Source organism: Vanacampus margaritifer, chromosome 4 (assembly GCF_051991255.1).
Source record: "Vanacampus margaritifer isolate UIUO_Vmar chromosome 4, RoL_Vmar_1.0, whole genome shotgun sequence".
Lineage (NCBI taxonomy): Eukaryota > Metazoa > Chordata > Actinopteri > Syngnathiformes > Syngnathidae > Vanacampus > Vanacampus margaritifer.
Window position 1 is genome coordinate 2109576 of NC_135435.1, and position 13118 is coordinate 2122693.

Here is a 13118-nt window from a genome sequence, read left to right on the forward strand (position 1 = left end):
GTCTCTCGAGGTCTCCCTGATTTGTTGAAATTTAGATGTCTCTGGGGTTGGTGAAGGACTCTGGTTGGTGGCCTGGTGGGTGGTGTCTGGTCGGTGCTGGATTTCACTTTCCTTTCTTTTCTTTGGTCCTTTCTCGGGTTTCCTGACGGCCTCACGACTCTGGCTGGAAGTGTTCGGTTTAGGGGAACGGTATGGGATTTTTTTTTAATAGGTTTTAGGTGAACTAATGAATACACACTCGCACGCACGCACATACACATTTAAATTTTTTTTTAAAAAGGAACAACATTCCACAGCCTCTGAGCCATCGAGAAGATGGCCCGATCGCCCATAGTGCGGAGCTTGGTTTTGGGGGCGTGAAGGAGGTTTGAAGATGTAGAACGGAGGGTTTGTGAGGAGGTCTTTGGTGTGAGGAGTTCTTTGAGGTATTGTGGGGCATATCCGTGAATGCACTGATGGGTGAGGAAGGAAACCTTGTATTCTATTCTGAGGGACACCGGGAGCCAATGCAGTGATTTCAGGGTGGGGGTGATGTGGTCAAATTTGCGCACTATCATCAGGATCCTGGCAGTTCTGGATGTATTGCAGTTTCTGGATGTTCTTGCCAGGAATCCCGACGAGGAGTGCATTGCAATAGTCTAGCCTGGAAGAGATAAAGGCGTGGAGGAGCTTCTCTGCATCTGCCAGGGACAGTCTACGACGGAGTTTTGAAATGTTTCTGAGATGGTAAGATGAGGTTTTACAGAGGTGTTTGATGTGTGTGTCAAATGTGAGCTGAGGGTCCATTTTAACTCCTAGGTTAGTGACAGATGTGGAGAGTGGGATGCTACTTGCCATTGACTAGTATTCACAAGGTTTTACACTATTGCGTCAGTACCTTCGCACAATCTTTTTCACTCACACTTTCCCCTGAAAGTAAACTTGTATCACCACTGTTATCTTCCCTCCGTCAGAATGCCGTCAGCCTGTCAGATTCCAACTGGCAGAGTTCCAGTCCTCAAAAAAGGATCTGAGGCTCACTCTTAGGGAGCCTGTTCCATGGCCATGGTCTTTCTGGAGTCCACCACATCCGCTGGAATCCTCAGGTCTTTTGGCACCAGGCTATAAGGACCAAGTTAATGTGAGGTTTATTCAACCTAGAACATTTAATAAACAGACATGGAAGGTAGACAAGAGAGACATATATTCTTAATACTCGCAAGGAGAATAAACAGATGTGTGCAGATTACAATCTCCTGCCCATTCTGACGCATTCTGTCGTTCTTCCTCTTTTTATTGGGTTGACCTATCACATGGACATTACTGCTCTGAGGGTTTTGGGGAAATACGTAGCAGCAATGTGACAAACATTTACAAAAATGAGTCACGCCACAGGCAATATAGCCGCAAGAGGGCACAAGCCAGTGTCTTCTTGTGCCGGTCCCAAGCCCGGATAAATATAGCGGGTTGTGTCAGGAAGGGCATCCAATGTAAAAACTGGCCAAATCAAACATGCAAATTAAATTTATGACTTCCATACCGGATCGGTCGACACCCGGGTTAACAACGACCGCCATCGATGCTGTTGACCTACAGGGTGCTGGTGGAATCTGGACTACTGTTGGTCCAAGAAGGAGAGAAGGAAGGTGTGTTCATAGGAAGAAAGAGAAGAGGAACACCAAGAGTCTAGGACTGAGAGCAGGGGCTTTGAATGTTGGAACTATGACAGGAAAAGGTAGAGAGCTGGTTGACATGATGCAGCGGAGGAAGGTGGACATATTGTGTGTTCAGAAGACCAGGTGGAAAGGAAGCAAAGATATAAGTTTAGGAGCAGGGTTCAAGTTATCTTATCATGGTGTAGATAGGAAGAGAAATGGAGTAGGAGTTAATGTGAAGGAGGAGTTTATTAGGAACGTCCTGGAGGTAAAAAGAGTGTCTGATAGAGTGATGAGCCTGAAGCTAGGAATCGAAGGTGTGATGATCAATGTTGTTAGTGGGTATGCGCCACAGGTAGGATGTGATCTGGAGGAGAAGGAAAACATTTGGTTCGACCTTGATGAAATGATGCAGCGCATCCCTAGAAGTGAGAGAGTTGCCTTTGGTGCAGACTTCAATGGACACGTTGGTGCAGAAAACAGAGGTGATGGGTAAGTTTGGTATCCAGGAGAGGAACGCAGAAGGACAGATGCAAAATGAATGGAAATGTCTGTTGTGAATACTTTCTTCCAGAAGAGGCAGGAACATAGGGTGACCTACAAGAATGGAGGTAGGAGTACACAGGTAGACTACATCTTGTGTAGACAGTGTAATCTGAAGGAGATCAGCGACTGCAAAGTAGTGGTAGGTGAGAGTGTAGCCAGACAGCATAGGATGGTAGTGTGTAGGATGACTCTGGTGGTGAGGAAGACAGAGACGGCAAAGGCAGAGCGGAGCACGAAATGGTGGAAGCTGAAAAAAGGAAGAGTGTTGTATGACTTTCAGGAAGGAGCTGAGAAGAGCTCTGGATGGTCAGGAGGTGCTTTCAGATGACTGGACAACTACAGCAAATGTGATCAGGGAGACAGGTAATACAGTCTTTGGTGTGACATCTGGAAGGAAAGGGGATAAGGAGACTTGGTGGTGGAATGAGGAGGTGCAGAAGTTGATCCAGAGAAAGAGGTCAGCTAAGAAGAAGTGGGACCCTGAGAGGACTGAAAAAAGTAGACAGGAGTACAAGGAAATGCAGCGTGGGGTGAAAGTAGAAGTGCCAAAGGCCAAACAAGGGGCTTACGATGACTTGTATGCTAGGTTGGATAGTAAGGAGGCTATACAGGTTGGCAAGGCAAAGACACAGAGATGGGAAGGATGTGCAACATGTTAGGGTAATAAAGGATAGGGATGGAAGTGTGTTGACAGATGCCATTAGTGTGATGGGAAGAGGGAATGAGTAATTTGAAGAGTTGATGAATGAGGAAAATGAGAGAGAACGAAGAGTAGAAGAGGTGACTGTTATGGAACAGGACGTAGCAAAGATTAGTAAGGATAACGTGAGAAGGGCATTGAAGAGGATGAAGTGTGGAAAGGCACTTGGTCCTGATGATATATCTGTGGAGGTATGGAAGTGTCTAGGAGAGGTAGCAGTCGAATTTCTGACGGGGTTGTTCAACAAGATCTTAGATAGTGAGAAGATGCCTGAGGAATGGAGAAGTGTGCTCGCGCTCATTTTTAAGAACAAGGAGACGTGCAGAGTTGTGGCAAATACAGAGGAATAAAGCTAATGAGCCACACAATGAAGCTATGGGAAAGAGTAGTTGAAGCTAGACTGAGGGCAGAGGTGAACATTTGTGAGCAGCAGTATGGTTTCATGCCCAAAAAAGAGTTTCCAAATGCCAGGCAGAAGGTCTAGAGCAGAGGTGGGCAAGCTCAGTCCTTTAGGGCAGGAGTCCTGCAAGTTTTGGAGGTTTCTCACTTCCAACACAAGCTGATTTCAATCAACAGAATCGTTATCAGACTTATGCAGAGTTTGCTAATGAACTGATCATATATCAGCTGTAATGGAGAAGGGCAACATGCAAAACCTGCAGGACTCCGGCCCTCGTTTCCCACCTTTGGTCTAAAGGAAGACCAAAGAGGAGGTTTATGTATGTATTTAAAGAGGACATGAAGGTAGTTGGTGTGAGAGCAGAGGATGCAGTGGACAGGGTTAGATGGAGGCAATTGACTCGCTGTGGCAACCCCTGAAAAGAAAAGCCGAAAGGAAAAGAAGAAGTCACTACACAGGCAACAATGCAAACATTTCAAATATTCCTTAACACTTAAAGCTTCTCAACCATAAAAATGTTCCGGCCACTTGTCTTGTGATGAGTGCATGATTCATGTGATGAAGCTTCGTGACTGCAGTCGACTACAACCCGCACAGTTCAGAAGTCACAATGTTAAATAAGTTCACAATGTTGAATAAATGCTTTGCAATTAACTCTTTGACTGCCAAAAACGTTAAATAACGTTTAGTAAAATCCTACGGAGGGCCGCCAAGGATGTTAAAAGACGTTCTCCAATTTATTTTTATTTTTGGGGGGAAACGGGTGGAGGAAAGCCTTGGCCAGCTGTGGTGAAAGTTTCAAGCAGATCTAGTTAGCCTAATGACTATTTTTGGCCCCTAGATGGCAGTGACGACTCTCTTTTGACAAGATTGGGTAGGCGTCAGTAGAAGACGTGAGGCGGAGCTAGAGGGGACAATGGCTGGGGATGGGAAGCAAAAATGGCGACCGGTTGCAAGCAGCTCACGCTTGAGCATTTTTTTCAAAGACGAAAAGCATTGACCAATGCTAAAGAGCACATTGATGATGACGATGATCATCATCGATGATGATGATGGTGACTCCGAGGTTGGAAGCGTTGACGCGACAGTAGAACACATGAGGCGGAGCTAGATGGCTGAGGAAGCGAACAATGGCGACCGGTTGCAAGCAGCTCATCGACCAATGCTAAAGAGCACAGTGATGACGACGATGATGATGATGGTGCCTCCGAGGTTGACGCCGAAGTTGGAAGCGTTGACGCCGAAGTTGGAAGCGTTGACGCCGAAGTTGGAAGCGTTGACGCGGCGGCTATGACCACGTCATAAAGCCTCACTGGCTAGCGATGCTAACCGGAAAACGCGGAGCACAACCGAGCACTTCTGCTCAGGCGGACGTTGAATCGGACGACGAAGAGTGCCCCGAGTCCAATGCATATTCATCGGAGGAGTGGGTACAGTCTGCTACTTGCTATTCCCCGGAAAAAAAGGCCGTCAAGAAAGTGTAACGTCTGCACGCGAAAGGGGCAATCGCAGTGAAACTAATCTGTTGTGCAAATCCTGCTCCGGCTCCTTGCACGCAGGGGAGTGTTACAAAAAGAAAAACTGTATTTGAAACATCCACATAATTGTAAATAGTACCACAGTTGCACACATTTGTAAATAGTTTGCGAAATTGCTTTGTCAAATTGTTATACTGTTGAATGGAAATAAACGTAATTTGCAATCTAAAAACACTTTTTCATTGTTGTGTTTTACAGAAGTAAAGCACTATTTAGGTGTTTGTGGCATCATTCATGGACAAAAAGAAGTGTACAATTCACTAGAGTGCATGAAATAACATAGTTTCGACAAAAACCTTGTTTTCTCCGTTTTTTGTTTCAAAACAGAGCATTTGGGTGAAACTGACCATTTTCTATTGTTGATTACTGAAAAACGGAATAAGGTAGAAACAAACTTTTTTTTCTGATGAAAGATGAGAGTCCAATCTTTCATTTGGTAGTATGTGTGTTTCCATAGTCCAAACACAACATTTTCTGTGGACCTTGAAAGATCAGTCAAAATGCTTAAATCGGCTGGCACTGGCGGCATCCCTTTTCTGAAAACGTCTGGCAGTCAAAGAGTTAATGAAAGGGGCGTTGTCAGCTTCTTTCAGAACCCTGGTCAATTGCCAGAGATCCAAGGATTGGTCACCGGGATTATCTTCCGAAAATGCGACTCATTTGTGGAATGATGAATGGGGAAAAAAGGGCATTTGACTCAATCTCCATTGAATGACTTCCTCCGCGGGCAGCTCGTCAGCCGGACACTGGAAGCAGGCGTGGTTTTCCAGTTGAATCGTCAGGTGGTTCCCGCTGGTGGGAGCGCTTGAGCAGGAGGCGGACCCGGCGGGTCTGATAGACAAGATGTGGAACGATGTGTCCCCAGTGAACTGCACCAGATTGACCTCTCCATCACCCCATCTGGGTGCAGGTCATTTTCATTTAGTCACTTATGAACATACATATTCACAATTCTTTCTTTTTGAAAGAGCATCTGGTAGTTTTTGTTAGTTATTGAATTTATGCAGGTCCTGGGGAAAAAATTCTGTTTGTTGTGACATTCAAACAAAATCCAGCCTTTGGCTGAGGTTAATGACATGCGCACATTCATTAATGCAACAATAAAAATCTTGTATCCAATTCAAATTTGACGAGGCCAATTTTGTCTACAGCTTATAAAGTTTTGTTTTTGAAATGGGTTCCATTTTCTGATCAAATTTACCTAGGAAACCCATATTATAGTATATAATGATTAATCAAATGTTATACCCTGATATTTACTGTTGTAGATATGGCATGAATGTGCTTCCAGCCATAAATAAAATAAATCTAACTATCACCAGCAAGTGAAAACCATAAAAATAACATCTGACCCCAGAGCTGTCACGTCCGGCCGGACCGTGAGCACCCTGGGGAGAGATCCTTCAATTGTTTCTGAAATGGAACATATTTACCTTATTTTCGGCATATGTGCCATCGTGTTGTGTCCTCCGGAACTTACTTTTTTCCTGACACAGCTTGATCACCTCCTGTGGAGCTATCAACTGACACAGACGTCGTAAAAAACAAAACCTTTTAACTCTTTGACTGCCATGGACGTTAAAAGGCATCAAGTAAAAACATACGGAAGGCCGCCAATGACGTTAAAAGATGTCATCCAATTTTTTTTTTTTTTTTTTTGGAAACGGGTGGAGGAAAGCCTTGGCCAGCTGTAGTGAAAGTTTCAAGCAGATCTAGTTAGCCTAATGACTATTTTTGGCCCCTAGATGGCAGCAATGACTCTCTTTTGACAAGATTGGGTAGGCATCAGTAGAAGACGTGAGGCGGAGCTAGAGGGGACAATGGCTGGGGAAGGGAAGTGTAAGTGCAATCGCAGTGAAACGAATCTGTTGTGCAAATCCTGCTCCCTCTCCTTGCACGCAGGGGAGTGTTTCAAAAAGAAAAACTGTATTTGAAACATCCACATAATTATAAATAGTACCACAGTTGCACACATTTGTAAATAGTTAGCGAAATTGTTTTGTCAAATTGTTACACTGTTGAATGGAAATAAACGTATTTTGCAATCTAAAAACACTTTTTCATTGTTGGTGATAGCGTTTTACAGAAGTAAAGCACTATTTAGGTGTTTGTGGCATCATTCATGGACAAAAAGAAGTGTACAATTCACTAGAGTGCATGAAATAACATCGTTTCACAAAAAGCTCTTTTTCTCCGCTTTTTGTTTCAAAACAGAGCATTTCGGTGAAACTAACCATTTTCTATTGTTGATTACTGAAGAATGGAATAAGGTAGAAATAAACTTTTTTTTCTGATGAAAGATGAGAGTTCAATCTTTCATTTGGTAGTATGTGTGTTTCCATAGTCCAAACACAACATTTTCTGTGGACCTTGAAAGATCAGTCAAAATGCTTAAATCGGCTGGTACTGGCGACATCCCGTTTCTGAACACGTCTGGCAGTCAAAGAGTTAATCAGGCGATTATAATATAAGAGAGAGAGCTTTAGCCAGGTAAATATAATTTAAATAAGCATAAGCGGATGCAATTTTAGACACTGCAGTGTGAGGACTTGGCACCGGCAGTGCAGGTGTCAAAATTTTAGCATTAATATCTCTGAGATCATACACCATATGAAATTTACCAGTATTTTCTTTTCTACTAGGAAAATAGAAGTATTGTAGCTAGACCTATCAATTTTACGGAATGCTTTACTGTATATCTCATCACCACACCTGTCATAAAAGAGAGTGCAATGTACACAGTCAGATACCGCATCATATGATCGGAAATTACGAACCCAAGGACACCATTTTGTCCAAAAATCGTCAGCATCCCTCAAGCCGGAGGGATCAGTGTCAATCTTTGCCCAGCTGGGTGGAGACGTTGGAGGCGGAGTCACCAGCGCAGTGATAAGTATGTCCATCTGGTAACTGAAACGTGAGTCCGTCCGACCCACACTGGATCAATGGAGCAGTTTTTATGAGAAGATCCCTTCCCAAAAGATTCACTGAACAGTTCGGGGCATATACAAAACGAATGTAAAAAAAAGTCTGTGTGAAGCATTGCGTGTGTATTGGAGCTGTCAAATTCAGAATAGTTTGTTCTCCCTTGAATCCAACCAGCGAAATGCCATCCACGGTGAGCGTACACTCAGGTGGCAATGTCATAATGGTAGAGTGACGAGCTCCAGTATCCTCCATAAATGATAAGGAAGTTCCTCCCACCTTGATGTCAATCATCGGTTCCTGGAGGCCTTTGTATGTGAAAACTTACGAATATAGTACAGAGTCAGTTGGCAAGTATCCAGTTTTCAATAAATATTCCACAAGAGCATGAAGGCCGCAGCCTCCTTGTCAGCTTTTGGAGCAAACATCAAGTCAAATATGACAATTTCCGGGATTAGGAACAATCCATAGCAAGTAGTGTTTCTGTACTTTCGTATTTGTTGACCTTAGATTATTTTTTATTACATGTCACCTCAAATTTAAGTTTAAGATGTGACAACCACCGGGCAACGTCAGCATGGGGAAGTTCCTTCCAAGGACTGTACTTAAGTCTCGGGAATGCCCCTCAAAATGGCTGACAGCAGATTCTAGAATGAAACTCAGAGAGGGAAAACAAAGGTTAAATAATCTTCTCGCCTATTAGCCAAATTATCAGGGAGGGAAGAAAAAAATAAACAATAACAAAAAATACGGATATCATCTGCCTCTAACATCCGTTCCCTAACAGCTCTCTACACTGCTTAAAGCCAATTGGCACCCTCAGAATTACATCAGATAAGTCCTGCACGCATGCACTTTTTTTTTTTCAATATTAATCAGCGGGGTGCCTAACACAAAGTACCACAAGTCTCCTCCAAGATAACCGCCTAACATGGCACCATGGAACATTCCTATCTCTCACACACATCCGGAGACAACGAACAAATTCTTGTCCTCAACAAACTCTCCCTTCCTCCTTATTCTTTTTTATTTTTATAACAAACAACATTAGAACACCATCAATAGACATCACCAAACATACAGCCAAAGACACTAAAGAGAAAAAATACAAATATCCATACACACATCTCTCATCCAATTATTCAACAATTGTTCCTCAACTTCTCAACCTAATGAAGGCACTTACAAGCGCAACAATCACACAATTTACCCTAGTCATTTTATGACAAAGAATGTCGCGGTCAAAAGCGCCCCCATTACTTATATTAATCATTAACCTCCTTAGTTATTATTATATTAAAGTCATATAAATATATATTAATTCAGTGACGTCTCACTTTTAGTACCACAATTCAATTATTCGACAATATAGCTCATTACGCCCCCCGTAAAAAATAAAAATAAATAAATAAATAATTAAAAAGAAATGACATCAGACAATTTTACATCAGACAAACATGAAATATCGCTTTCGCGACAAAAAAATAAATATCATGATCTATCGATTTCTTAGTAATAGCGTAATAAAGCCGTTACGTCAACCTGTTCCTCTTAAAATTCATAAAATAAATATCAATGATCTCTCGATTACGTAGTAATGGTATAAAGCCGTTACGTCAACCTGTTCCTCTTAAAATTCATAAAATAAATATCATTGATATATCGATTTCTTAGTAATAGCGTAATAAAGCCATTACGTCAACCTGTTCGTCTTAAAATTCTCTTAATACTTCTTCAGCTGCGCATAACCAACGTGACGGTACTTCCGTAAACACAGACTGTCGTCACCACGTACGTGTATAGTTCAATGTCGTAGTAAAATCCGAAATCAAGGACTTCGTAACAAAACGACTTCAAACTATAGTAATACCTGTTCACACAGATCTCATATACAATTTAGTCAATTTAGAAGACGAAACCCAGCTGCAGCGCTTCCAAACAGACCGAATTCCTCTAACGTGGATAAATGTCCACTTACCGTAATTAATATGGCACCAGTAATTTTATCCGTCCGGGAACGCCGCAACTCGTAAACGTCGCTCATCGGGGTCACCATGTGTAAGATTACAAATTTTTGTAATCTTTTGCGTGTTCAAATAAAGTTGAGTTGAGATCTCGTGAAGAAGTTTCCTTGCAAGGTTTATTCAGAAAGTTTCTGATGACACAAAATGAATAGTCACTTAAGCAGTGTTCCGTCCAAAATGTGTGTCGTCTCTTGAAGACACGGCACTTTTATTAGAAAAACAGTGATTCACAAGAAAACGCCTCTCCCCTCTCTTGAGGTGCAAAAATCAGATTAGACTTTCTTTGAGTATCCTAGCTCGTCCTTGAACTTTCAAAAACCGGATTTCTGATGAACAGAAACTAGACTCCTTCGATAAATAAAAGAAACTTTTTAACTATGTCATTTCTGGGAAAAGAGAACAAAGATAACAAAGGGGACAAAAGCATTATTCATCAAGCTATATTGAGTTAACATAATTACACCTACATCTACACAGCTATAACTAAATTCAAAACAGGTAAAATATAAAATGAAATAGTAAAATGTTAACACACCCTTATCCCTATATAGTGCTCTACTGAGGGGTCACACTATTTTGTAGGCGTCCAAATGTCCAGGGAGCGAAAATGTAGGGCACGCAAAATTACCCACAATGCACTCTGAAAAAATAGTGAACATTAGTGTTCACTCATCCGGGTTGATATCGCGCACAATGTATTGTGAGTATGAAAAAAAAAAACATGGCGCGAGCAACAGCGCAAGCGTGTTAATCAAATCGATGCATTGATATGTACTGCGGAAATTAATTTGTGTTAGTTAAAAATCTGTACAACAAAGGAAATAAAGTACATTTTTAAAACATTTTCATTCACAATAAATTGTCAGAGATCTATGCGCCAGTGCGTCATGACAGGTATGGTGGTTACGTGATATGCGACGAGGAGAAAGTAGTGAGCTGGCTGTCCAAATCGGCAATCAAAATGAGGTCACTACTACTAGGCCACTATACTGTACAGTGTACAGTGATGAGCTGTGTAGTGAATAAGGGGTTAGGGGATAAGGGTGGACATTTGGACATAGCAAAGGGGTTTTGGCAAGGTTTACCTTCAACTTAAGGAAACTTTTACGAAAACAAATGTTGCCATTTTTCAACTTTTTTCACTATTAGACCAAGACATCCTTTTCAGTTATTACAGTAAAGTTGACTATTAAAAACAAGTACAGTTTTGATTTTTTCATTGTGTCAAATGGCAAATTAGCACAAATTTATATTTGAATGTTTTGTAACCAAAACCACTAATCAACCATAACATTAACCATTAGATTAATTACATCACTACAAAAAGATAAGTATATGAAAGTTCACAATGTTTTCCCCCATATAGAGCTGTAGGCAAAACTCGTTTCTCTAAAGTATTCTTACGTAACTATAGTTAGGGTTCTGCGAGTTTTCTTTAAGACAAAAAAGAAGCTTCAGAAGCAGTCACCGCCGAAACTAGTCAAAGTAAAGCACAAACTTTTTTGTCTTAAAAAAGAAAAAACGCAGGACAATATAGATTTGTAGTCAAAATGCATATTTTTAGCCAAATAGTCAGGGTTGTCCAGATCCTATCGTCATGTTTTATTATTGGTATTGTATCGGGACTGCGTAACGGCAGATAGTCAAAATCAGGTGACTCGGGTAAATATATATATATATATATATATTGTTGGAATTTATTTCTATATTAATATAAACTTAAGTTAATAATCTGACTTCAATTTGTGACCTTACCAAACTATCACCCATCCAACAATAGCATGCTCGTTCTGCAATAGAAAGGTATCAGGAAGCCGGCATTTTCACACACGAGTGGATTTATTCCTAACACTCAAATCTAATACAAAACATCTGGGGTCCCGGGTCCCTATCAATACAATTCTATACGTCTCTGTCTCAAGCAGCCGACGTAGTCTCTTCCGAGTTGCCCCAGTGAATAGTTATACTACACAATATTTAAATGACACAGAAACAAAGGCATCCTGACATTATTCTATTGGCTATGTGTTTTCTGCAGTTTAACTTTAGTTTGCTTTTCATTGGCCGATCTTCATCCGCAGCGTCACTGGGTGGCTTCTCCTGTTTTGTACTTTTCCGCCCAGGTGTAAAACAAATGTGGTTTACAACCTACTCTGACCTTATCGCGGCTCTGCATCTCCCCCTGCAATTAGCATCCTTTGTTCTGCAACATTCCATTCCTAAAACCCCCACTTGCACAAACTCTTAGATTCCTTTATTCCCTCTCATGACCTCAGACGACTGAGGTCATCACTCGAATACCTTGTTTTTTATTGTTAAACATGAGCTAAAAATCAATAAACAACTAAAAATTAGTAAAAAATTTCATTCTAGTAGAAAATCAGTATAAAATTTCATTCTCTCTCATGGCCTCAGCTCCCTGAGGCTACCTTCACATACTCACATCCCGGACTCCCGGAGGGCCACAGCTGTCTCCGCTTCCTGGGGGTCCTTCTGAGGGATCATCATATACTGACCACCCGGCGGTAGTGGCCCCAACGTGCGTTCAATTGTCTTAACAGTCAATGATCTGAGGCATTGGGGGGAAGCCTATCGTACAACACTCTCTCTCCACACCACAGCCAAACATCAGCCCGAGCGAGAGGTATTCCTGCTGGCAAAGACACATTTTCATTACACCATGACTCCTGGATGTTTCCAATCCCAGGGCCACTCCCATGTAACTTTAGGCAGGTAAAATTTTGTTGTGCAACATGGATGTCAAAAATGGGCTTTTGCTTTTCCATATTTGTCAGTGGAAAGGCCTAATCCAATTGGCTGCACTTTCCTTGGAGAGTTTTGTTATACAGGAAACCAAAGAGACAGGTTTTGGATACAACAGTTGCTGCCATGATTTTCAAAACTGGTCTTGCACCTAAACATACCAAACAATCCTCGTTAGTATTCTTAGCGGCCTGTTCAGCCATCAGGAGCCAATTATTAGTGACCCTAGAAATACCTGCGTCGGTTGTTTACACTTCAGATTTAACAGTAGTTGTTGTGTCTGTGTCAGCGTCTTACCACCATCTTGCTCTGCTTCATACCATACCGTTCCATTACAGGAATGATACACCATCACTCGTTCTCCTTTCGTTCCATCACTTCTATCATCCCGCACCATATGTTCAAACGCTAACATAGTCCACACAAAGCACAAGCCTGCAAACAAAATAGTCAATAAAGTTAAACATTTGCATCGTCGTCGTTTTTGTTCAGACACTTCCGAGTCCGATTTTGATCCAATTCTCGCCATCCTCACATTCCCTCTCTTGACCTGCCCGTCCGGGCAGTCAATCTTTAAGCTCACCATTG